Genomic DNA, 24178 nt, shown 5'->3' on the forward strand with positions numbered 1-24178 from the left:
AATGTCTGTTCGCGGAAGGTGTATGGTTGCTATCTAGCGCCCGACTTATCCTACTGCACGAATCACACATTACAGCGTCCAGTTGCTGTGACCGCCAGTACGGCGCCGTGCACTTCCTCTGTGCTTTCCTTACCCAAGCCTGGGTGGTTAGTGGCGTTCGTCAGTGCGGCACCGCATGCACTCTTGTGCCTTAATATTGTTATATAGTTTCCTTACACACCCAGTTGCGGTGTTGTGCCAGCAAGGGTCTAATCGGACTTCAATCCTAGTTGGGGTTGAGTTTGCTGACTACTTGCTCGCGCTCTATGTGCGGTACCGCGGTCCTGTGACGCAACAGGATCGCTTCCTTCACGCTGGGTGAAGTTTAACCCACGTGTGTATACTTATGAGTACCGCCATATAGTCCGTCATTACTTGGCAGCAGGTTCCATCTCTGCACGGTGGACCCCGGGCTGCGAACGCACCATACTCTATCTGTCTTATTATTTGGTGCGTTCCGCTAGCCCTAACAGGTACCCACAGTGGATGATGAACAAAGCTATGAATAAGATTGTGAATAGCAATAAACAGGACATGTTACAGGAGCAGAAAGAAGATATACAGGTGCTTCTCACAAAATTAGAATATCATCAACATTAACAGAAATAAACACTTGAAATAGATCAGTCTGTTTGTAATGACTTTATATAATATATCAGTTTCACTTTTTGTATTGAAGAACTGAAATAAATTAACTTTTTGATGATATTCTAATTTTGTGAGAAGCACCTGTATCTAAGGGTTCAAAACAAATTACTTTGGTGACACAATTTAGTCCACAATTTTCATACATTATGAAAATCATACAACACATATTCCAATACTGTATCAGGATAAGAAACTTAAAAAAGTCTTAAATAACATGCTATTTCTAAGTCTATATTTGAATCAGGAAATTAATAAAGCTAAAACTTGGCATACAATATGCACTTGCTACAAGCATGTGTATAACACTACTCAATTTACTTCTGCTATGATCAAAAAATCCTATAAAATTCACAATCTTATGAATTGCAACACTACATATTTTATATATCTCCTTACTTGTCAGTTCTGCAACATTCAGTGTGTAGGTTGTATCACCATCGCAAAGTTAGAATCAGACATCATTGGTCAGATGCCACAAATAAGACAGTCCTTAAATGTTCAATGGTGAGCATACACTTTTCACAATATCATAATGGGGATACCACGAACTGCAGAGTCATGGGTATAAAGAGGGTCTCTAAACACTCGAGAGGTGGGGATCACCTTAAGAAACTTCTGAGCATAGAGACCTGGTGGATTTATATGTTACAGACTAGAGCTCCCCGAGGCATGAGCGTGAAACAAGATCTTTCATATTACTATGAATAATCAATGCAGCTTTTGTATTAATCTTTGCAATTATGTGATAACATGGAGTTAGGCTTTATAGTTATATTAAAATTATTTTTGTGTGTGTCTTTTTGTGTTTTTTTTCTTTTCACCCCTTTCTGACATTAGACATACTATCCCGTCTGTTAGGGGTCGAGTTCCTGACTCTGCACAGGGAGAATCTCGGGCCATCTCCGCTGCGGTCTCCCATTCTTCTCCTGCCGCAGTGGAGCCTGCTCAGCGGAGACGTCGATCCCAGCGTCTCGCTCAGTCTGACTCTGTGCTAAGAGTTACTGCTGAATTTCCTGCTTCTCCCATTGAAGTCAGTGCTGGGCAGCAGCGAGCGGACGCTTCTGGGGCTAAGTCCTGCTTTTCATATTCTGAGCATGCCCAGAGTAAGATCTCTCAGTGGAGATCGAGGGTCACATGATCAGATACTGCAGCTAAGGTCCTTGTAGCTGCTAGGACTAAATCCTGCTTTGCACTCTGAGCATGCCCAGGGCGAGATCTCTTAGTGGAGATCTAGGGTCACATGCTCAGGTGCTGCAGCACTCCATTGGTCCTTCTTTGAAAGGTCCTAAACGTGCTGCAACTATTTAAGGCTTGCATGGCCGCACGGCCATGCGCTAGTGTCAATTCATATATGTGCTTTGCGCCTGTGTGGTTATGTATGAGTGTGTTCAGGGACCCAGCTGAAATAAGCCCCTAGAATACCGGCACCTCCGGTGAGGAGATTGTATGGGAGTGTTCAGGGACCGGCTGAAATAAGCCCCTAGAATACTGGCTTCTCTGGTGAGGAGATTGCTTGTGCTCCAGTGAGGCTAACAGAGTGCAGTGCTTCCCTTCCACGGCTCCTCTGTGGAGTAACAGAGCTAGCCTATACCGCCTAACAGTGCCGCCATTCGCTAGCAGCAGGTTCCTCCTGCACGGTGGACCCCGGGCTGCGAACGCACCATTTATAATAAAACATCTCTATTTTCTCGGTGCGTTCCGCTAGCCCTAACATAATACTATTGCCAGGGTCTGGCTAGTAAATGGCGGATGATCAGCATCTACAGCGGTACATCCAGCAGCTGGAGGGTAGGTAGGCAGCTCTAGAGCGTGCAACCTCAGCTGTGGACGATACTGCTATCGCTGTTCAGGCTGCAAGTGAAGCTGCAGCCAGTTTGTCCACTGCCACCCCTGCTCCGACCTTATCCCGTCTCCCGCTTCCAGACAAGTTTGCTCATACACTCCACTCATACAGTAGAGCTTTGTGTGGATTCAGGGGCAGAGGGAAATATTATGTCTTCTGCTTTTGCTCTGCACCACGCAATACCTCTGGTAATGCTTGCCAAACCAGTAACTGTTAGAGTGGTGAATGGGTCAACACTTCCATTACAAATCACACATCAGACTGTCCCTTTCACATTAGCCATGTCCCCATCCCACCAGGAGATTATTTCCCTTCTTGTCCTTCCCGAGGGAATGGATGAGATTCTGCTGGGAATACCCTGGCTCCGTTTCCACTCCCCACATATTGAGTGGACCTCTGGGAGGATATTGGGTTGGAGTGAATCCTGTAAGGGCAGATGTGTGAAAGAGTGCGTTCAGGTTTCCACCACTGAGATACCCGCAGATCTCTCTTCTCTCCCCAAATACTATTGGTCCTATGCAGACGTCTTCTCTAAAAAGGCCGCGGAGACCCTTCCGCCTCACCGTCCCTATGACTGTCCTATAGATCTCTTGCCTGGATCAGAACCTCCTCGGGGACGTGTTTATCCCCTCTCTCTCCCGGAAACGGAGGCTATGTCCCAATACATCCAGGAGAATTTGGCAAGAGGGTTTATTAGGAAGTCAGTGTCACCAGCAGGGGCAGGGTTCTTCTTCGTGCAGAAGAAGAACGGAGAATTGCGTCCTTGCATAGATTACAGGGGTCTTAACGCCATCACCGTTAAGAATAAGAACCCGCTACCCCTGATTTCTGAGCTTTTTGATAGGCTACGGGGAGCTAAGGTATTTACCAAATTAGACGTGCGGGGAGCTTATAACCTGATTCGCATTCGTGAGGGGGACGAATGGAAGACGGCGTTTAACACCAGAGATGGGCACTATGAGTATCTGGTGATGCCCTCCAGGCTCTGTAATGCCCCAGCAGTTTTCCAAGACTTTGTCAACGACATCTTCCGGGATATGCTTTCCACCTCGGTCGTAGTCTATCTGGATGATATTCTCATCTTCTCTCCAGATATTGACTCCCACCGGAGAGATGTTGGCAGAGTCTTCGACCTCTTATGGGCAAACTCTCTTTACGCCAAGTTGGAGAAGTGTGTGTTTGAGCAGGAGTCTTTACCTTTCCTGGGCTATATCATCTCCGCCCAGGGATTGGCTATGGATCCTGCCAAACTACAGGCTGTGATGGACTGGCAAGAACCCTATTCGCTTAAAGCGGTGCAGCGCTTTATGGGGTTCATTAATTATTACCGCCAGTTCATTCCCCACTTCTCAACTTTGGTAGCTCCCTTGGTAGCCCTCACCAAGATGTCGATAAGCCATTTATAATGGAGGTGGATGCCTCTTTCGTTGGTGCTAGAGCAGTCCTCTTCCAAAAGGATGCTCATGGTCGGACGCATCCGTGCTTCTTCTTCTCCAAGACCTTCACACCAGTGAGAGGAATTATTCCATCGGGGACAGGGAGTTGCTAGCGATGAAGTTGGCTTTCTCAGAGTGGAGACATCTCTTGGAGGGGGCTCGTTTTCCCTTTCAAGTTTTCACAGACCACAAAAATTTGCTATATTTGCAAACAGCCCAGCGGCTAAATTCTAGCCAGGCCAGATGGTCCTTATTCTTCTCCCAATTCCACTTCACCCTCCATTATCTCACTGGGGAGAAAAACATTCGAGCTGACGCCCTTTCTCACTCTGTTGTGTCATCCGAGGAGGAGGAGTGAGAGCCTCGGCTTATTGTCCCTTCTGAGAGCCTGAGAACCATGGCTCCGGTGTCACTTGAGTCTGTGCCTCCGGGCAAGACTTTTGTGCCCATAAATTTGCGACCGGAGGTTCTCTCTTGGGCTCATTCCTCCAGGGTGGGTGGACACTTTGGGACAAAAAGGACATCTGAGCTGCTGGCGAGGACGTACTGGTGGCCGCATATGCTCCGAGATGTCAGAGATTACGCTCTGGCGTGTGTCTCACGCACCAAAAATAAGTCTCCTCGACAACGGCCGGCTGGGTTACTCTATCCCTTGCCAGTGGCAGACAGGCCCTGGGAGATGGTCGGGATGGACTTTGTAGTGGGTTTGCCCAAGTCTCACGGCTGTACCATCATTTGGGTTATTACCGATCATTTCTCGAAAATGGTGCATTTGGTGCCGCTTCCACGGTTACCTTCTGCACAGGCCTTGGCAGCGTTGTTCATAAGACACATCTTCCACCTACACGGCATGCCAGACAAAATTGTCAGTGACCAGGGTCCCAGTTTGCGTCTCGGTTCTGTAGAGAGCTTTGTCGTCTTCTCAGCATTGAGTTAAATCTCTCTTCCGCATATAATCCCGAGACGAATGGGTTGGTAGAGAGGGCCAATCAGACTCTGGTCACATATCTATGACATTTTTTTTCTGCCAGGCAGGATGACTGGGCATCTTTATTACCTTCGGCAGAGTTTGCCCTAAACAATGCTGTAGCCGACTCCACCAGTCAGACTCCTTTCCTCCTTAATTATGGCCAGCATCCGCGGGTTCCTGTGCCTATGCCCGTGTCCTCTGCTGACTCCAGGGTGGGAGACTGGGCAGTGGAGGAACGGGACATTTGGGACCGCACTCAGGATGCCATTCAAGCCTCGAAGGAGAGAATGAGGTCCTCCGCCGATGCACATCGGCGCCCTGCCCCGACCTTTGCTCCTGGCGATTTAGTGTGGCTCTCCGCCCGTAACATCAGGCTGCATGTAGAGTCCACTAAGTTTGCACCTCGCTACTTGGGTCCCTTCAAGGTCCTCGAACAGGTTAATCCTGTGGTCTACCGTCTGGCCCTTCCTCCACGCCTTGGTATCACCGACACCTTTCATGTGTCCCTCCTTAAGCCCGTATACATGTCCCTGTTTTCTGAGGCATCTGCCGGGACATCGGGCTCGTCTATGGATGATTTCGAGGTGAATGCTATTTTGGGGTGCAAGGTGGTACGTGGCAAAAAAATTTATTTGGAGGACTGGAAGGGTTACGGCCCTGAGGATAGGTCCTGGGAGCCTGCTGAGCACATTCGGGCTCCGCAACTCATTGCTGCCTCCGAACGTAGCGAGGCCCAAGGAGGGGGGGTAATGTTAGTGGTCGAGTTCCTGCCTCTGCACAGGGGGAATCTCGGGCCATCTCCGCTGCGGTCTCCCATTCTTCTCCTGCCGCAGTGGAGCCTGCTCAGCGGAGATGTCGATCCCAGCGTCTCGCTCAGTCTGACTCTGTGCTAAGAGTTACTGCTGCGTTTCCTGCATCTCCCATTGAAGTCAGTGCTGGGCAGTGGCGAGCAGACGCTTCTGGGGCTAAGTCCTGCTTTTCACATTCTGAGCATGCCCAGAGTAAGATCTCTCAGTGGAGATTGAGGGTCACATGATCAGATACTGCAGCTAAGGTCCTTGTAGCTGCTAGGACTAAATCCTGCTTTGCATTCTGAGCATGCCCAGGGCGAGATCTCTCAGTGGAAAAGTAGGTTCACATGCTCAGGTGCTGCAGCACTCCATTGGTCCTTCTTTGAAAGGTCCTAAACGTGCTGCAACTATTTAAGGCTCGCATGGCCGCACGGCCATGCGCTAGTATCAATTCATATATGTGCTTTGCGCCAGTGTGGTTATGTATGAGTGTGTTCAGGGACCCGGCTGAAATAAGCCCCTAGGATACCGGCACCTCCGGTGAGGAGATTGTATGAGAGTGTTCAGGGACCCGGCTGAAATAAGCCCCTAGAATACCGGCTTCTCTGGTGAGGAGATTGCATGTTGCATAACCACTAACTGCTATCAGCTTGGCAGTAAGCTTGTGCTCCTGTGAGGCTAACAGGGCACAGTGCTTCCCTTTCATGGCTCCTTTGTGGAGTAACAGAGCTAGCCTATAACGCCTAACAGTGCCGCCATTCGCTAGCAGCAGGTTCCTCCAGCACGGTGGACCCCGGGTTGCGAACACACAATTTATAATAAAACATCTCTATTTTCTCGGTGCGTTCCGCTAGCCCTAGCACCATCGAAGTGGACTGGGCCCGTATGAACACCGACGGGATAGTATGTCACATGCGATCAGCCATGCTCCCGGTGGGTGCGCAGCTGATCGTGGCCGGGTGTCAGCTGATTATCACAGCTGACATCCAGCATTATGTGCCAGGAGCTGTCACGGACCACTCCCGGCACTTTAACCCTGGATCACTGCGATCAAACATGATCGCAGTGTTCCTATGGCATAGGGAAGCATCGCGCAGGGAAGGGGCTTCTTGTGTGCTTCCCTGAGACCCTCAGAACAATGTGTCTCCTCCTGTCTCCTCCCTGCAGGTTCCAGTTCCAAGATGACCACGGGGGTCCTTCCGGGTCCTGCAGGGAGATGACTTGCAAGTGCCTGCTGAGAGCAGGTGCTAGCCTCCTTCACTGCCTGTCAGATCTATGATCTGACACAGTGCTTTGCAAAGAGTCAGATCAGCGATTTGACACTATACAGTGATGTCCCCCCTGGGGCAAAATAAAAAAGTTAAAAAACCAAATATTAACATGTGTAAAAAAAAAAAATTCCTAAATGAAAAAAATATATATATATTGTTCCAATAAATACACTTCTTTATGTAAATAAAAAACAACAATAAAAGTACACATATTTAATATCGTCCGTAACGACCTGACCTATAAAACTGTCCCACTAGTTAACCCCTTCAGTGAACACAGTTAAAAAAAAGGCAAAAAACAATGCTTTATCATCATACTGCCAAACAAAAAGTGGAATAACACGCGATCAAAAAGACGGATGTAAATAAACATGATACCGCTGAAAAGTGATCTTAAAAAATGAGCCACCAAATAGTGGCATCAGCGAAAAAATAAAAATGTTATAGCCCTCTGAAAATTATTATTTTTTCTATGAAATAGATTTTATTGTATAAAAGCGCCAAAACATAAAAATGATGTAAATTAAGTATTGCTGTAATCGTACTGACCCGAGGAATAAAACTGCTTTATCAATTTTACCAAACGTGAAATGGTATGAACGCCCCCCAAAAGAAATTCATGAATTGCTGATTTTTGTTCATTCTGCCTAACAAAAATTGGAAGAAAAAGTGATCAAAAAATGTCATGTGCCCGAAAATGATACTAATAAAAATGTTAACTCATCTTGCAAAAATCAAGACCTTACATGACTCTGTGGAACACAATATGGAAAAATCATAGCTCTCAAAATGTGGTAAAGCAAAAAATATTTTTTGCAATAAAAAGCATCTTTTAGTGTATGACAGCTGCCAAACATAAAAACCCACTATAAAAACCTGCTATAAGTAGCAAATAAAACCCCCCTTTATCATCGCCTTAGTAAGGGAAAAATAACATAAAAAAAGTATTTATTTCCATTTTCCCATTAGGTTTAGGGTTGGGGCTAAAGTTAAGGTTAGGGCTAATGTTAGGGTTGGGGCTAAAGTTAAAGTAAGGGTTGGGGCTAAAGATAGGGTTAAGGTTGGGGCTAAAGTTAGGGTTAGGGTTGGGGCTAAAGTTAGGGTTGGAGCTAGAGTTGGGGTTTGGGCTACAGTTGGGGTTAGGGTTTGGATTATGTTTATGGTTGGGTAAGGGGTGTGTCAGGGTTAGGGGTGGGTTGTGATTATGGTTATGGGTGTGTTTGGGTTAAGGGTGTGGTTAGGGTTGGGATTAGGGTTAGGGGTGTGTTGGGGTTAGTGTTGGAGTCAGAATTGGTGGGGTTTCCACTGTTTAGGCACATCAAGGGCTTTGCAAATGCAACATGACATCCGATCTCAATTCAATCCAATTCTGCATTGAAAAAGTAAAATGGCGCTCCTTACCTACCGAGCTCTGCCATGAGCCCAAACAGTGGTTTACCCCCACATATGGGGTATCAGCATACTCAGGACAAATTGGACAACAAATTTTGTGGTCCAATTTCTCCTGTTACCCTTGGGAAAATAACAATTTAGATGCTAGAAAAATCATTTTTTGTGGAAAAAAAATGATTTTTTTTTATTTTCAAGGCTCTGCATTATAAACTTTAGTGAAACACTTGGGGGTTTAAAGTTCTCACAACACATCTAGATAAGTTCCTTGGGCGGGCCTAGTTTCCAATATGGGGTCACTTGTTGGGAGGTTTCAGGTACATCAGGGGCTCTGCAAATGCAACGTGATGCCCGCAGACCATTCCATCAAAGTCTGCATTCCAAAATGCCATTTCTTCCCTTCCAATCCCTGACGTGTGCCCAAACAGTTTTTATTCCCACATATGGGGCATCAGCGTACCCAGGACAAATTGGAAAACACCTTTTGGTGTCCAATTTCTCCTGTTACCCTTGGGAAAATACAAAACTGAGGGCTAAAAGATCATTTTTGTGGAAAAAAATTATTTTTTTTAATTTTCACAGCTCTACATTATAAACTTTAGTGAAACAATTGGGGGCTCAAAGTGCACACAACACATCTAGATAAGTTTCTTAGGTGGTCTACTTTCCAAAATGGGGTCACTTGTGAGGGGTTTCCGCTGCTTAAGCACATCAGGGGCTCTCTAAATGCGACATGGCGTCTGATCTCAATTCCAGCCAGTTCTGCATTGAAAAAGTCAAGCGGTCCTCCTTCCCTTCCAAGCTCTGCCTTGCGCCCAAACAGTGGTTTACCCCCACATATGGGGTATCAGCATACTCAGGACAAATTGCACAACAATCGGGGTCCAATTTCTCCTATTAACCTTGGGAAAATAAAAAACTGGGGGAAAAAAGATCATTTTTGTGAAAAAATATGATTTTTTATTTTTACGGCTCTACATTATAAACTTCTGTGAAGCACTTGGGGATTCAAAGTGCTCACCAAGCATCTAGATAAGTTCCTTAGAGGGTCTACTTTCCAAAATGGTGTCACTATGCTCTCCAAATGCGACATGGCATCCTATCTCAATTCCAGCCAATTTTGTATTGAAAAGTCAAATGGCGCTCCTTCCTTCTGAGCTCTGCCATGCGCCCAAAGAGTGGTGTACCCCCACATATCGGGTATCGACGTACTCATGACAAATTGTAAAGCAACTTTTGGGGTCCAATTTCTCCTGTTACCCTTGGTAAAATAAAACAAATTGGATTTGAAGTAATTTTTTTGTGAAAAAAGTTAAATGCTCATTTTTTTAAACATTCCAAAAATTCCTGTGAAGCACCTGAAGGGTTAATAAACTTCTTAATTGTGATTTTGAGCACCTTGAGGGGTGTCGTTTTTTTTGTTTTTTTAATTCTTCATTTAAATTTTCAAATAATAAGACAAATATCAAAAAACAGATACTCACAAACAGATCTCAGATGAGTATTGAACTCAAGAAATAGAGACGAAAATATACTTGAGACAAATAATATCGCAGGCCGGGAGAAAACAAGTGAGTATAATAACTTTAACCACTTTTTGAGTTCTAGAGAAAATAGCCTTAAATTCTAGCTACTACAATAGAGAAAAAATAAAGGCTAGGAGATGCAACTGGTAGGACTTCGAGAAGGCAATTTTTTGTTAATAAGAGTTGAGGAAGGATATGAGATTCATATAATTGATTAAATCGGGCTAACCGGCTAGGTAGCAAAGTGATGCGCTCGACCACAGCATCACACTTAAAGGGTCTGGGGGGAGGGAAGAAGCAGAAATCAAGTAAAGTAGTAGGACATAGGCAGAGATGTGTGTCGGAGGGAAGGACATCCAGACCCGGAAGGACGGGATGAAAATTTAATCAAGGGAAGCCAAGAGGTTTTAAATTCTCAAGGGTGCGTGTTTCCCAACTAGAAAGTTCTTCTAAACTGTACAAGTCTTGAACCTTAAGAGTCCATTCTTTCAGCGTCGGAGGGGTTGATTGCCTCCAATATGTAGAAATCAGATGTTATGTGTCTGCCAATAAGATGGGAAGCAACTCATACTTCCCTGGATTAAAAGTAGATGACGGAAGAGAAAATAATACATCCTGGGGAGTAAGGTCTCAATTCATTAGGCCGATACTATGTAAAGATTTAATTATGTCAGTCCAGAATTGTAATAATCCTGGGCAAAGCCAAAAAATATGTGATAGAGTACCTATGGATTGGGAGCATCTCCAGCACAGTGGGGAATCGGTTTATCCTAAGAACAGTCGATCCGGGGTTCTGTACCACCTAGAGAGAATTTTGAACGCATTTTCTTGTAGTAAGATACATCTGGAGAACCCGTGAGAGTTAGCAAGTACCTGTGGAGATTCTTGGGGAGATAGTGTAATCTTTAACTCCGACTCTCAAGAAGAGAGGTACAGAGGTTTAAATTGCTTTGCGGTTTTAAGAAGGTTTGCATATAATTTAGAGAGGAGGCTAGTAATTGGCGATTTCAACCTAACCAAAAATTCAAGCCAGGGCCATTCAGAGGATTGTCTCCCAACGAATCTGAATTTTGTCATGATGTGATGTATATGGTTCTTCTGAAGGAAATCGGAGGGTTGTTTTGTAGCATTGGTCGGCCAGTTGTCTGTGCAAGGTATCTGATTGGAGAGAAATTGGGAGATTGGGACATTAGGTAGGGAATCCCAAAGTCCAAAAACATCTTCATAATTAGGGTCTGTCAGCCAAGGAATAGCTTTGAGCGGAATATTATCAAGAAAAAAGCAACAAGGAAGATAGTTTGGGATAAGGGCATGCCTAATAGATAAGGTGCTATGGATTATGTCATCTAGCTTTTGTTGTGGGGGGGGGGGGGGTAGCAGATGACCAGAGGTAAATGTCGGCCTCTTTCCCCATCAAAGAAAGTTCTAGTTTTGTGTTTAGGTTGTCCGAATTAGGTTTTAATAAGTTTATCCATCTGGCAAGGTGGATTGTTTTGTAATAAGTTCTGAAGTCAGGCAGACCAAGGCCGCCCCTGCCCCTGGGCAGAGAAAGAATTTTTAGAGGAAGTCTAGCTTTTTTGTGTTTCCATACAAATTGAGAAACCAATTGGTTAACCGAGAGGAAAAAAGAGTTGGGGAGAGGTATAGGAACCATGTTCATGATGTAAAAAATCTTTGGAAAAATATAAGATTTTATGACATTAATCCTCCCTATCTAGGATAAATATGGTAGGTCGTACTTTTTTAAATCTATTTGTGGGTTAACTAGGAGGGGGGTGTAATTATATTTGTATAGGGAAGAGAGGTCTGCCATTAAATAGATTTCAAGGTATTTCAATTTTTCCGAGGGCCAATTGAAGGGAGTGTCTTTTTTCAATACCAAAATATCTGAGGTGTTTGCCAAGATATTTAAAGCTACTGATTTGTTCATGTTTATTTTAAATTAGAGATCTCGCCAAAGTCGGCGAACAGAGCCATAAGACTGGGAAAGGATGATTTTGGGTTAGTGGTCAAAAGTAAAAGATCATCAGCGAAAGCAGCCGCTTTGACCTCTATCTTACCAACAGCGAGGCCTCTAATGTAGTGTTTTGTCTTATCTTATCTTCTCTATCAGAGTCTCCATGACCATGATGAGGAGGGCGGGAGAAAGAGGACAGCCTTGTCTAGTGCCATTTCGTATTTCGAAGGGTTCTGAGAAGATACCATTCACATCGACTCTGACAGTTTGGTCCACATACAGGGACAAGATAGCTTCTATGAAAGGGGGTGGGAAAGCAAATTATTGCAAAGTGCAGACCAGATAGTGCCAAATGATCCTGTCAAATGCTTTTTCGGCATCTGTTGACACAATAGTTAGTGGCGTTTTAGTTCTCCTTGCATAAGAAAAGGCGTGGCGGATCTTAGTAGAGTTGTCTTTGCCTTCACGAACCCTCACAAAGCCCACTTGGTTGAGGTGAGTAATCCCACCCAAAACTCCATTGATTCTTGAGGCCAATATCTTAGCACACAATTTTAGATCAGTGTTGAGTAATGAAATGGGACGATAGTTGCTACATAGGCTGTCATCTTTCACCTCTTTTTGTATAATGGCAATATAAGCTTCCAACTTCTGGCGAGGTGGGGTCTTCCCTTCAAAAACAGAATTAAAGAGATTTACTAGGTGAGAAAGGAGAATTTCGGAAATTTTTTCATAGTAACCTACCGGGAAACCGTCCAGACCAGGTGCTTTACCGCTGGGGGTAATTTTTAAAGTATCTTCCACTTCTCTTAGTGTATTTTTAGCAAGAAGTGCTTCACAGTCTTTAGGGGGGATCGTCGGAAGGGAGAGAGGAGCCAAGAAATTTTGAATTTTGGTTGTGGCCGTTGAACAGTCCTTCATGTCATCAGAGGGAGACAAATTATAAAGGGATTCATAATATTGGCGAAAGGTCTCAGCAATCTCCTTAGAGTCCACAACCCTCCTGTTTGTCTTAGTAAGGATACTTTTTATAAATTTCCTCTCTTTTTGCTGTTTAAGCATCTGTGTAGTGAGTTTGCCACTTCTGTTGCCATGCATATAGAAGCGATGTCTGCAGTACATGAACAGTTTGGCTGATTTCACGTTTAACAAGTCTTTGAGTTTATTGCGGAGGGAGATAAGTTCCTGGTGAGACTCAATCGATCTAGTGGTTTTATGAGTACGTTCTGATATACTAATTTGATGAAGTAGAGACTGAATTAATTTATATCTCTGTTTTTTAATGTATGAACTTAGTGAAATAAGTTCCCCTCTGAGGACGGCCTTATGTGTTTCCCAAATGATAGGTGTAAATTGGCCAGTAGGGTTGAGCGACCTTGACCTTTTTAGAGTCGAGTCGGGTTTCGCGAAACCCGACTATCTCAAAAGTCGAGTCGAGTGGAATCGGCCAATTTTCGCGAAAAGTCGGGGATCGGCCGAAACACGAAACCCAATGCAAGTCAATGGGGGAGCATAGTCGGCATTGAGTGGAGGCCAGGAAAACACCTACAGTGCCCATTTTAATGGCAAAAACAACCATTCTTGTTACTGAAGCTTGTCAATCTTAATTTACCTTATAATAATATTAAGGCATTGGAAATTGGGGGTAATTTGGCTAAAGTTGTGGGGGGTAGGGCTGGTTCAAGTATTTAGTGGGCCCAGGAAATCTGGACCACGTCACGGCAGTGGAGCAGGGAGAGGTAACTATTTAAACTTTGCAAGTGCTGTGATCCTGAGCAAGCAGGGGGGGCCCACTCGTTGGCATTGGCACTGGCACAGGGCCCCTCAAAGTACAGCGGTGTGTTTGCACGGCGGGGGCGCCTCCCACCGGCAGCAACACTTTTGCGTACTATGAGAGGCCCTGTGCCAGTGACGTCGCCAACTAGTATTCCTCCCCCTACCTGATGAAGGAACCTGCACTTTCATCTGCACCTTCCTCTTTGTCCCCGTGTAAGGTGGTATGGTATGCGGGAAGAGGAACCTGACTTTCAGCAGGGTCACAATCTTGCTGTGTAGCGTGCACGGGGAATTTTGCGTTATGGGTCAATGTACCAGCAGACTCATCTATCACTGTCTGGGCAATGGGCAGGATGAGGAGGAAACACAGATATAGGCCCAAAGAATAAAGTTGGCTAAATGCAGTTCAAAATTGGTAACACAGGACTAACCAGGGGGCATTGCAGTGGAGGACAACTGGAATGAGAGGCTGACACAGAGAGTAGGCCCAAATCAGTAAGTAGTCGAAATGCAGTTCAAAATTGGCAACCGTAGTAAACAGGCGGCACAGCTTTGTTCAGTGGAGGAGAACAGCAAGGAGTGGCAGACACCGATAGTAGGCCCCAACCCAACTAGTAGGCCAAATGCAGTCTAACATTAACAACTACTTAACGAGAGCCTGAAAATGGAATTTCAGGACAGGAAACCAGGAGAACAGCAAGGAGTGGCAGACACCGATAGTAGGCCCCAAACCAACTAGTACGCCAAATGCAGTTGTTCCATTTAACCACAATTTAATGAGAGCCTGAAGATAGAAGTTCAGGAAAGGCAACCTGGAGAACACCTTGGAGTGTAACACACCATCTCTCTACACCCCATACCCAATTTGTAGGCCTAATGCAGTGTAGTTTCCAACAACTACTAAACGAGAGCCGGGAGATCGAAGCTCAGGAAAGGCAACCTGGAGAACACCTTGGAGTGGAACACACCATCTCTCTACACCCCATACCCAATTTGTAGGTCTAATGCAGCGTAGTTTCCAACAACTACTAAACGAGAGCATGAAGATCGAAGCATTGGCGAGGAAACCTGGGGAACACCTTGGAGTGGAACACACCATCTCTCTACACCCCATACCCAATTTGTAGGCCTAATGCAGCGTAGTTTCCAATACCTACTAAACGAGAGTCGGAAGACCGAAGCAATGTGGACGAAACCTGGGGAACACCTTGGAGTGGAACACACCATCTCTCTACACCCCATATCCAATTTGTAGGCCTAATGCAGTGTAGGTTCCAAGAACTACTAAACGAGAGCCGGAAGATCGAAGCTCAGGAAAGGCAACCTGGAGAACACCTTGGAGTGGAACACACCATCTCTCTACACCCCATACCCAATTTGTAGGTCTAATGCAGCGTAGTTTCCAACAACTACTAAACGAGAGCATGAAGATCGAAGCAATGGAGAGGAAACCTGGGGAACACCTTGGAGTGGAACACACCATCTCTCTACACCCCATACCCAATTTGTAGGCCTAATGCAGTGTAGTTTCCAACAACTACTAAACGAGAGCCGGAAGATCGAAGCTCAGGAAAGGCAACCTGGAGAACACCTTGGAGTGGAACACACCATCTCTCTACACCCCATACCCAATTTGTAGGCCTAATGCAGTGTAGTTTCCAACAACTTCTAAACGAGAGCATTAAGATCGAAGCAATGGCGAGGAAACCTGGGGCACACCTTGGGTAGGCAGACACCGTTAGTAGGCCCTACCAAAGTTGTACCCCCAATGCAGTTTTAAAATTCCTAGAGGCTGAAAACAAGACTATTGACGCTCAGCTTTTTTCAAAGGAACACAGCTGAATTGAGTGGCGCAGACAGACACAGGTAGTAGGACTTAACCCAAAAATGTGGCTCACTGCAGCTTAAAAAAGTTACAGGGGTACACAAGCAGCAGTGCTCTGGGCAGTGGAGAACAATTTCAATAGTGGACCGCAGACAGACTTTGTACGCCTATTATTAAAAAAAGGATGCTCTATGCAATTAAAAATAGGTTCCAGGGGTCCACGGGCAGCAGTGGTGTGGTCAGTGGACGAGTATTGGAAGGAGGGACCGCAGACAGGCGTAGTAGGCCTAACATAACAAAATTAGGCTGTAGACACTGTAAAATTGGTTCCAGGGGTACACGGGCAGCAGTGGTGTGGTCAGCAGAGGAAAATTGGAATTAGGGACTGCAGACAGACTTTGTAGGCTGTCCCCTGTGGACCATGCATCCAACACATTAACCCAGTGCGCCGTCTCTTGTCAGGTGCACCTTTCTACTGTTTGATTGCCTGAGTGCTATGACAATGCAGACTTTTTCATGCCGGTGGAGGGCTGGGATGGCTTTTCTCGCAAAAGAAATGTCGACTGGGTAGCTTGAACCGTTGCACAGCGTAGTTCATCTGGGCTTTCTAAATATAAAACAAAGAAAAAAAGGAGGCTACATGCACTTCCAGCTGGGTTCCAGGGGTACACGGCCAGCATTGGTCTGGTCAGTGGAGAACTAAATGGAAGGAAGGACCGCAGACACGCTTCGAAGGCCTAACATAATAACAGATGGCTGTAGGCAATTTTAAATTGGTTCCAGGGGTACACGGGCAGCAGTGGTGTGGTCAGTGGAGGCCTAGTGGAAGGAGGGACCGCAGACAGGCATCGAAGGGCTAACATAATAACACATTGCTGTTGGCAATTTTAAATTGGTTCCAGGGGAACACGGGCAGCAGTGGCCTGGTCAGTGTAGTAGTAGTAGAAAGAACGGACCGCAGACAGGCATCGAAGGCCTAAAATAAAAAAATTGGGCTGGCTGTAGGCAATTTTAAATTGGTTCCAGGGGTACACGGGCAGCAGTGGTGTGGTCAGTGGAGGCCTAGTGGAAGGAGTGACCGCAGACAGGCATCGAAGGCCTTACATAATAACACATGGCTGTAGGCAATTTAAAATTGGTTCCGTGGGTACACGGGCAGCAGTGGTGTGGTCAGTGGAGGCCTAGTGGAAGGAGTGACCGCAGACAGGCATCGAAGGCCTAACATAATAACACATTGCTGTTGGCAATTTTAAATTGGTTCCAGGGGAACACGGGCAGCAGTGGCCTGGTCAGTGTAGTAGTAGTAGAAAGAACGGACCGCAGACAGGCATCGAAGGCCTAAAATAAAAAAATTGGGCTGGCTGTAGGCAATTTTAAATTGGTTCCGTGGGTACACGGGCAGCAGTGGTGTGGTCAGTGGAGGCCTAGTGGAAGGAATGACCGCAGACAGGCATCGAAGGCCTAACATAATAACACATGGCTGTAGGCAATTTTAAATTGGTTCCGTGGGTACACGGGCAGCAGTGGTGTGGTCAGTGGAGGCCTAGTGGAAGGAGTGACTGCAGACAGGCATCGAAGGCCTAACCTAATAACACATGGCTGTAGGCAAGTTAAAATTGGTTCCGTGGGTACACGGGCAGCAGTGGTGTGGTCAGTGGAGGCCTAGTGGAAGGAGTGACCGCAAACAGGCATCGAAGGCCTAAAATAAAAAAATTGGGCTGGCTGTAGGCAATTTTAAATTGGTTCCGTGGGTACACGGGCAGCAGTGGTGTGGTCAGTGGAGGCCTAGTGGAAGGAGTGACCTCAGACAGGCATCGAAGGCCTAACATAATAACACATGGCTGTAGGCAATTTTAAATTGGTTCCGTGGGTACACGGGCAGCAGTGGTGTGGTCAGTGGAGGCCTAGTGGAAGGAGTGACCGCAGACAGGCATCGAAGGCCTAACATAATAACACATGGCTGTAGGCAATTTTAAATTGGTTCCGTGGGTACACGGGCAGCAGTGGTGTGGTCAGTGGAGGCCTAGTGGAAGGAGTGACCGCAAACAGGCATCGAAGGCCTAAAATAAAAAAATTGGGCTGGCTGTAGGCAATTTTAAATTGGTTCCGTGGGTACACGGGCAGCAGTGGTGTGGTCAGTGGAGGCCTAGTGGAAGGAGTGACCGCAGACAGGCATCGAAGGCCTAACATAATAACACATGGCTGTAGGCAATTTTAAATTGGTTCCGTGGGTACACGGGCAGCAGTGGTGTGGTCAGAGGGGGCCTAGTGGAAGGAGTGACCGCAGACAGGCATCGAAGGCCTAACATAATAACACATGGCTGTAGGCAATTAAAAATTGGTTCCGTGGGTACACGGGCAGCAGTGGTGTGGTCAGTGGAGGCCTAGTGGAAGGAGTGACCTCAAACAGGCATCGAAGGCCTAAAATAAAAAAATTGGGCTGGCTGTAGGCAATTTTAAATTGGTTCCGTGGGTACACGGGCAGCAGTGGTGTGGTCAGTGGAGGCCTAGTGGAAGGAGTGACCGCAGACAGGCATCGAAGGCCTAACATAATAACACATGGCTGTAGGCAATTTAAAATTGGTTCCGTGGGTACACGGGCAGCAGTGGTGTGGTCAGTGGAGGCCTAGTGGAAGGAGTGACCGCAAACAGGCATCGAAGGCCTAAAATAAAAAAATTGGGCTGGCTGTAGGCAATTTTAAATTGGTTCTGTGGGTACACGGGTAGCAGTGGTGTGGTCAGTGGAGGCCTAGTGGAAGGAGTGACCGCAGACAGGCATCGAAGGCCTAACATAATAACACATGGCTGTAGGCAATTTTAAATTGGTTCCGTGGGTACACGGGCAGCAGTGGTGTGGTCAGTGGAGGCCTAGTGGAAGGAGTGACCGCAAACAGGCATCGAAGGCCTAAAATAAAAAAATTGGGCTGGCTGTAGGCAATTTTAAATTGGTTCCAGGGGTACACGGGCAGCAGTGGTGTGGTCAGTGGAGGCCTAGTGGAAGAAGGGACCGCAGACAGGCATCGAAGGCCTAACATAATAACAGATGGCTGTAGGCAATTTTAAATTGGTTCCAGGGGTACACGGGCAGCACTGGTGTGGTCAGTGGAGGGTTAGTGGAAGGAGGGACCGCAGACAGGCTTCGAAGGCCTAACATAACAAAATAGGGCTGTTGGCAATTAAAAATGGGTTCCAGGGGTACACGTGCAGCAGTACAATGGTCAGTGGAGGCCTAGTGGAAGGAGGGACCGCAGACAGGCTTCGAAGGCCTAACATAAAAAAATAGGGCTGTTGGCAATTTAAAATTGGTTCCAGTGGTACAAGGGCAGCAGTACAATGGTCAGTGGAGGCCTAGTGGAAGGAGGGACCGCAGACAGGCTTCGAAGGCCTAACATAAAAAAATAGGGCTGTTGGCAATTTAAAATTGGTTCCAGGGGTACACGGGCAGCAGTACAATGGTCAGTGGAGGCCTTGTGGAAGGAGGGACCGCAGACAGGCTTCGAAGGCCTAACATAACAAAAATGTCAATACAATGGTATTGTCAGTGCCAGGCATTGAAGGATGTCAGCGCATAGACTAAACATTGGTGGAGCTGTGAGAGATAATTTTGCAAGTGGTAGAGCACTGTTTGAGCTGGGGGGGGAACTGTCTTGTGGCCGGCGGTACAGGCCCAGGGCCCCTCATATTACAACGGTGTGTCTGACGTTGGGTGCGCACCACCACCGCCAGAGACACTTTATTGTACTATGAGGGACCCAGTGGCAGTGCCGTCGACCAAAAGCGGGCACACCCACCTCTTCAGACAAACAGCACTCTCACGGGTGCTGGCGCCAAGTGGCGATACCACGGCCCCGTGTGGGGAGTTTGGCCATTTAGTGAGGTGTAAACATGTCGTATGCTGGACAATCAGGTGCAGAAAATTACGAGATTGGAAAAGTCATTCAGAATAGTCCACAGGCAAGACCTTTTCATAGGAAAGCTAGGTGTCAGCCGGGCAAGGTGGGGCAAAAGATTTCGAAATCCAGTTGTGGTTCATTTTAATGAAGGTTAGATCATCTACATTTTGGGTAGCCAGACGAGTCCTTTTTTCTGTTAGTATTGAACCTGCAGCACTGAATACTCTTTCTGATAGGACACTAGCTGCCGGGCAAGCAAGCTCCTGCAATGCATATTCTGCCAATTCTGGCCAGGTGTCTAATTTGGATGCCCAGTAATCAAATGGGAATGACGGTTGAGGGAGAACGTCGATAAGGGATGAAAAATAGTTTGTAACCATACTGGACAAATGTTGTCTCCTGTCACTTTGAATTGATGCTGCAGTACCTGTCCTGTCTGCGGTCATAGCAAAATCACTCCACAACCTGGTCAGAAAACCCCTCTGGCCAACGCCACTTCTGATTACTGCCCCTCTAACACCTCTGGTCTGCTGGCCCCTGCAGCTCGTGTGAGAACGATCACGGGCGCTGTGTGCAGGGAATGCCAGAAGCAAACGGTCAACAAGAGTTGATTGTTTGGTTGCTAATATTATTTCCAAGTTGTCATGTGGCATTATATTTTGCAATTTGCCTTTATAGCGAGGATCAAGGAGGCAGGCCAACCAGTAATCGTCATCGTTCATCATTTTAGTAATGCGTGTGTCCCTTTTGAGGATACGTAAGGCATAATCCGCCATGTGGGCCAAAGTTCCAGTTCTCAAATCTGCGGTTGTGCTTGGTTGAGGGGCAGTTTCAGGCAAATCCACGTCACTTGTGTCCCTCCAAAAACCAGAACCCGGCCTTGCCGCGCCAACAATTTCCAGTGGCCCCGGAAAAGCTTCCTCATTAAAAATATAATCATCCCCATCATCCTCCTCGTCCTCCTCCTCCTCTTCGCCCGCTACCTCGTCCTGTACACTGCCCTGGCCAGACAATGGCTGACTGTCATCAAGGCTTTCCTCTTCCTCAGCTGCAGACGCCTGATCCTTTATGTGCGTCAAACTTTGCATCAGCAGACGCATTAGGGGGATGCTCATGCTTATTATGGCGTTGTCTGCACTAACCAGCCGTGTGCATTCCTCAAAACACTGAAGGACTTGACACATGTCTTGAATCTTCGACCACTGCACACCTGACAACTCCATGTCTGCCATCCTACTGCCTGCCCGTGTATGTGTATCCTCCCACAAAAACATAACAGCCTGCCTCTGTTCGCACAGTCTCTGAAGCATGTGCAGTGTTGAGTTCCACCTTGTTGCAACGTCTATGATTAGGCGATGCTGGGGAAGGTTCAAAGAACGCTGATAGGTCTGCATACGGCTGGAGTGTACGGGCGAACGGCGGATATGTGAGCAAAGTCCACGCACTTTGAGGAGCAGGTCGGATAACCCCGGATAACTTTTCAGGAAGCACTGCACCACCAGGTTTAAGGTGTGAGCCAGGCAAGGAATGTGTTTCAGTTGGGAAAGGGAGATGACAGCCATGAAATTCCTTCCGTTATCACTCACTACCTTGCCTGCCTCAAGATCTACAGTGCCCAGCCACGACTGCGTTTCTTTCTGCAAGAACTCGGACAGAACTTCCGCGGTGTGTCTGTTGTCGCCCAAACACTTCATAGCCAATACAGCCTGCTGACGTTTGCCAGTAGCTGCCCCATAATGGGAGACCTGGTGTGCAACAGTGGCAGCTGCGGATGGAGTGGTTGTGCGACTGCGGTCTGTGGATGAGCTCTCGCTTCTGCAGGAGGACGAGGAGGAGGAGGATGGGGTGCGAACGGCTACAGCCAACTGTTTCCTAGACCGTGGGCTAGGCAGAACTGTCCCAAAATTGCTGTCCCCTGTGGACCCTGCATCCACAACATTCACCCAGTGTGCCGTGATGGACACGTAACGTCCCTGGCCATGCCTACTGGTCCATGCATCTGTTGTCAGGTGCACCTTTGTGCTCACAGATTGCCTGAGTGCATGGACGATGCGCTCTTTAACATGCTGGTGGAGGGCTGGGATGGCTTTTCTGGAAAAAAGTGTCGACTGGGTAGCTCGTAGCGTGGTACAGCGTAGTCCATCAGGGCTTTGAAAGCTTCGCTTTCAACTAACCGGTAGGGCATCATCTCTAACGAGATTAGTCTAGCTATGTGGGCGTTCAAACCCTGTGTACGCGGATGCGAGGCTAAGTACTTCCTTTTTCTAACCATAGTCTCATGTAGGGTGAGCTGGACTGGAGAGCTGGAGATCGTGGAACTAGCGGTGGTGCCGGTGGACATGGCAGACTGAGAGACGGTGGGAGATGGTATTGTTGCCGCCGGTGCCCTAGATGCAGTGTTTCCTACTACGAAACTGGTGATTCCCTGACCCTGACTGCTTTGACCTGGCAAAGAAACCTGCACAGATACTGCAGGTGGTGCGGAAAATGGTGGCCCTACACTGCCAGAAGGGATGTTGCGTTGATGTCTAGCTTCATTGGCCGAGGGTGCTACAACCTTAAGGGACGTTTGGAAGTTAGTCCAAGCTTGCAAATGCATGGTGGTTAAATGTCTATGCATGCAAATTGTATTGAGACTTTTCAGATTCTGCCCTCTGCTTAAGGTAGTTGAACATTTTTGACAGATGACTTTGCGCTGATCAATTGGATGTTGTTTAACCCCTTCCCGACCCATGACGCCACGTAGGCGTCATGAAAGTCGGTGCCAATCCGACCCATGACGCCTATGTGGCGTCATGGAAAGATCGCGTCCCTGCAGATCCGGTGAAAGGGTTAACTCCCATTTCACCCGATCTGCAGAAACAGGGGGAGTGGTAGTTTAGCCCAGGGGGGGTGGCTTCACCCCCTCGTGGCTACGATCGCTCTGATTGGCTGTTGAAAGTGAAACTGCCAATCAGAGCGATTTGTAATATTTCACCTATTATAACGGGTGAAATATTACAATCCAGCCATGGCCGATGCTGCAATATCATCGGCCATGGCTGGAAATACTAATGTGCCCCCACCCCACCGATCGACCCCCCAGCCCCCCGATCTGGCCGGTACACTGCTCCGGCTCCCCTCCGTCCTGTGCTCTGCTTCCCCCCGTGCTCTTGTCCGCTCCCCCCGTGCTCCAATCACCCCCCGTGCTCCAATCACCCCCCCTGCATTCCGATCCACCCCCCCGTGCTCCGTTCCAGCCCCCCCGTGCTCCGTTCCACGCCTGCCGTGCTCCGATTCCCCCCCCCGTGGTCCTCCCACCCCATCATACTTACCGATCCTGCCGGGGTCCCGTCTGTCTTCTCCCTGGGCGCCGCCATCTTCCAAAATGGCGGGCGCATGCGCAGTGCGCCCGCCGAATCTGCCGGCCGGCAGATTCTTTCCAAAGTGCATTTTGATCACTGAGATAGATTATATCTCAGTGATCAAAATAAAAAAAATAATAAATGACCCCCCCCCCCCCTTTGTCACCCCCATAGGTAGGGACAATAAAAAAATAAAGAATTTTTTTTTTCCACTAATGTTAGAATAGGGTTAGGGGTAGGGTTAGGGTTAGGGGTAGGGTTAGGGCTAGGGTTAGGGTTAGGGTTAGGGGTAGGGTTAGGGGTAGGGTAGGGTTAGTGGTAGGGCTAGGGTTAGGGGTAGGGTTAGGGCTAGGGTTAGGGCTAGGGTTAGGGTTTCGGTATGTGCACACGTATTCTGGTCCTCTGCGGATTTTTCCGCTGCGGATTTGATAAATCCGCAGTGCTAAACCGCCGCGGATTTATGGCGGATTTACCGCGTTTTTTTCTGCGCATTTCACTGCGGTTTTACAATTGCGATTTTCTATTTGAGCAGTTGTAAAACCGCTGCGGAATCCGCACAAAGTGACATGCTGCGGAATGTAAACCGCTGCGTTTCCGTGCAGTTTTTCCGCAGAATGTGTACAGCGATTTTTGTTTCCCATAGGTTTACATTGAACTGTAAACTCATGGGAACTGCTGCGGATCTGCAGCGTTTTCCGCAGTGTGCACATACCTTTAGAATTAGGCTATGTGCACACGGTGCGGATTTGGCTGCGGATTGGCCACTGCGGATTCGCAGCAGTATTCCATCAGGTTTACAGTACCATGTAAACATATGAAAAACCAAATCCGCTGTGCCCATGGTGCAGAAAATACCGCGCGGAAACGCTGCGTTGTATTTTCCGCAGCATGTCAATTCTTTGTGCGGATTCCGCAGCGTTTTACACCTGTTCCTCAATAGGAATCCGCAGGTGAAATCCGCACAAAAAACACTGGAAATCCGCGGAAAATCCGCAGGTAAAACGCAGTGCCTTTTACCCGCGGATTTTTCAAAAATGGTGCGGAAATATCTCACACGAATCCGCAACGTGGGCACATAGCCTTAGGGTTAGGGTTGGAATTAGGGTTGTGGTTAGGGTTGTGATTAGGGTTATGGCTACAGTTGGGATTAGGGTTAGGGGTGTGGGGGGGGGTTAGTGTTGGAGGTAGAATTGAGGGGTTACTACTGTTTAGGCACATCAGGGGTCTCCAAACGCAACATGGCGCCACCATTGATTCCAGCCAATCTTGTATTCAAAAAGTCAAATGGTGCTCCCTCACTTCCGAGCCCTGACGTGTGCCCAAGCAGTGGTTTACCCCCACATATGGGGTATCAGTGTACTCAGGATAAACTGCGCAACAATTACTGGGGTCCAATTTCTCCTGTTACCCTTGTGAATCTAAAAAAATGCTTGCTAAAACATCATTTTTGAGGAAAGAAAAATGATTTTT

Source organism: Ranitomeya imitator, chromosome 1 (genome assembly GCF_032444005.1).
Source record: "Ranitomeya imitator isolate aRanImi1 chromosome 1, aRanImi1.pri, whole genome shotgun sequence".
NCBI classification, from domain to species: Eukaryota; Metazoa; Chordata; class Amphibia; order Anura; family Dendrobatidae; genus Ranitomeya; species Ranitomeya imitator.